At 47.9% G+C, this 2,939-nt stretch overlaps 1 non-coding gene across 1 annotated transcript; it reads right to left on the bottom strand.

Annotated features, from left to right (window-relative positions):
- Positions 1 to 2,550: 2,550 nt before the first annotated feature.
- On the bottom strand, positions 2,551 to 2,622 carry trnae-uuc (transfer RNA glutamic acid (anticodon UUC)). Its single transcript has one exon. It is a non-coding gene; the product is annotated as a tRNA-Glu (tRNA).
- Between the last annotated feature and the right edge of the window lie 317 nt (positions 2,623 to 2,939).

Genomic DNA, 2,939 nt, shown 5'->3' with positions numbered 1-2,939 from the left:
GTTTAGTGAAGGTCGCTTCCACTGATGTGGGAAGGCAGTGCACGCAAAACCCTCCCTGCCCTAGATAGGTAACCTGAACCAAGATGGGCTTTCCAAGGTCAGGGGGTGCAGAGTGCTGAGGCCGCTGTCATCATTTAGTTCCCATGGGTCCCAAGTCCTTGGGATGCCGTGGCGCCTTAATGATGTGTGGGATTGTGTGCAACCGAGACAGGGTCGTGGCAGAACAGTGTCGAGAGTGTGTTGCTGGAAACGCACAGCAGGGAAATCGATGTTTCGGGCTCCAGCATCTGCAGACCTCCCTGTCTCCGAGCAGAACAGTGTTATCCGCTCAGGTTTAAGCAGAACGTCCGCAGCTACTCCCGGGGGTCCAACGAAACACAAAGCGCTATCCGGGAAGGCAAACGTAGGGGGTGGGGTCAGCAAGCACAGCGTAGGGTGATCCCGGTTCGTGAGGGGAAAAAGAAAACGTAGTGCGGTGAAATTGACATAGGAAGTGAAATTGACAAAGGACGTGCAATTGACATTGTCAGAGCAACCCTGCGCAGGAAGGAGGTAGAGCGTCATGGAGGGGCGGTGGGCAAGATGGAAAGGACGGGGTCAAGGGAGGGCACAGACGGCTGTGTAAGGGCATGAACAAGTGTTACCCTTCATGGTGTCGTGGGGGGATGAAGGTCGGGTCTGCAGGCAATGATAGTCTCCAGCTGAGAGTCGTGAGAACCCGGAATCAGTGTGTGTGTGTGGGGGGGGGGGACCGTGTGTGTGTGTGTGTGTGTGTGTGTGTGTGTCTGTGTGTGTGGGTGCATGCGTGTGTGTGTGGCTGCATGTGTGTGTGTGTGGGTGCCTGTGTGGGTGTGTGTCCTGTGTGTGTGTGTGTCTGCGTGTGTGGGTGCATGCATGTGTGTGTGTGTGGGTGCATGCGTGTGTGTGTGGCTGCATGTGTGTGTGTGTGTGTGTGTGTGTGTGGGTGCATGTGTGGGTGTCTGCGTGTGTGGGTGCATGCATGTGTGTGTGTGTGGGTGCATGTGTGGGTGTGTGTGGCTGTGTGTGTGTGTGTCTGTGTGTGTGTGTGCATGTAGGGATATGCGGGTCTGTGAGAGTGTGTGTAGGTGCATGTGTGTGAGTGTACTGGGGTATCAATTTGTGAGAATGTGCGTGAGTGGCTGTGAATGTGGAAGTGTTTGAGTGAGTTTATGAGAGAGAGCTTGTGTTTGAGAGAGGGTATGCATGTGTGTGTGGGTCGGTAGGCGTGTGTTTTTGTGTGTGTGCGTGTACTTGTGAGTGTCCGTGAAATAGTATACAGTGCAGTGTTGTCACGTGTCGTGTGACATGAACCAAAGTGCCCAGTTAAAGTCATCCGCATGGGTACCGAACTTGACTATCAGCCTCTGCTTGGCCACTTTGCATTGTTGGCTGTCCCATAGTCTGCCTTGGAGGATTGTCACCCAGGGGTCCGAGACCGAAAGGCACAGAGCGCTGAAGTGCTCTCCGACTGGGAGGCTAGAACCAGTCTGACTCAAGATTGGGACACAGACAGACTTTAACCTCACACCTTTAATGCATTGTCTGAGCTGAGATGGCATCTCTTGTTAGACAACCTGAAGTTATCTCGACAACGTAACTTTGAAAAGGTTCTGAGGTTCTTATATTAAAGAACGGAAACTAGTAAACCCATTATAAAAGATGAAAGGCTTAACCTAAATGTGTTTAATATATCATTTCAGCTGCATTAAACTGTAATCCTTTTGCTATAAATACTGCGTCTTATGGTCCTTCTTATCATCAGGTTGATCTACATCGGATACACTCCATCCATTCTTTATCCTTCAAAGAAAATCAGTCACCTTCATCAGACACTACCTTCCCTTAACAAATCCATGATGACTATATCGGATGATGACGTGTAGGAGCCTGTGGTGGACTGGGGAGGACTAAGTTCAAAATCACACAATACCAGGTTATCGTCCAAGTAGCTTTCGGAGCACTCCTAAAACTAATGCTTCCAAGTAAAGCTGTTGGACTGTAATCTGGTGTTGTGTGATTTTTAACTTTATCCTGGATTAAGCTTTCACTCACTGTGTGGTCATTTCTATCATCTCTCTGAGTTTTATCGAATCATTTTCTCATACTGGAAATATAAAAGCAGCTGGTGTCCACTCCTCCTATATCTGACCTGCACCTAAAACAATAACATTACCGATTCGATATGAGAAATAACGTTGTTTGGATATTTGTGAACTGTCCACCCACATTTCACTTGATATTAGGCTGTAGTTCACAAAAAACAAAATGAGAGTAATGTTGAAATGAGTGAAATCCGGAAACATTTCTTTCGAAATAAGATGGAAAGCCAAGGAATTCGGCCATGACTCGTGTTTCTTTGAACCGTGCTCGACTTGACTCCTTCATCCTCCTGGGGACATCCTCAACTTCAAAGTTGTGTCTGCACTCCAGAGGTCTGGCAGACTCAATGTGATGTGCAGACGGAGGTGTTTCATTCCCACTGAATCGATCGGCTCTTTTGGTTGTGGAGTGGTGTTAAAATGCACTGCTTGCGATGGCCGGGAATCGAACCCGAGTCAACTGCTTGAAAGGCAGCTATGCTCACCACTATACCACCATCGCTACAGCCAGAAGCGCTCTAGAAATCAGCTGATGTGCCATGATAGTTCTTGACTCGAAATTTCGTTGTTGTTTTGTTGGAAATTTTGCAGTGAAATATTAGAATTGAGAAGTCATCAAAGACCGAGTTTTACTGAGTGGATCGGTCTCCTGATGCCCCGCCTCACTTTTTAATACACACAAAGCAGCATTTCGGATTTCTCATCATCTGAAATCAATCAATAACAGAAATAGCACGAAAATCCCAGGGCAACCCTGGAACGATCACACAATTAAAACTTGTCAAGTTCTCAGAAAGGTTCACCGGACCGAAACGTGAA

This window comes from Chiloscyllium punctatum, chromosome 15 (genome assembly GCF_047496795.1).
Source record: "Chiloscyllium punctatum isolate Juve2018m chromosome 15, sChiPun1.3, whole genome shotgun sequence".
In the NCBI taxonomy this organism is placed as follows: Eukaryota; Metazoa; Chordata; class Chondrichthyes; order Orectolobiformes; family Hemiscylliidae; genus Chiloscyllium; species Chiloscyllium punctatum.
Note: the sequence above shows the minus strand (reverse complement) of the source record. Positions and strands in the feature narration are given on the sequence as shown.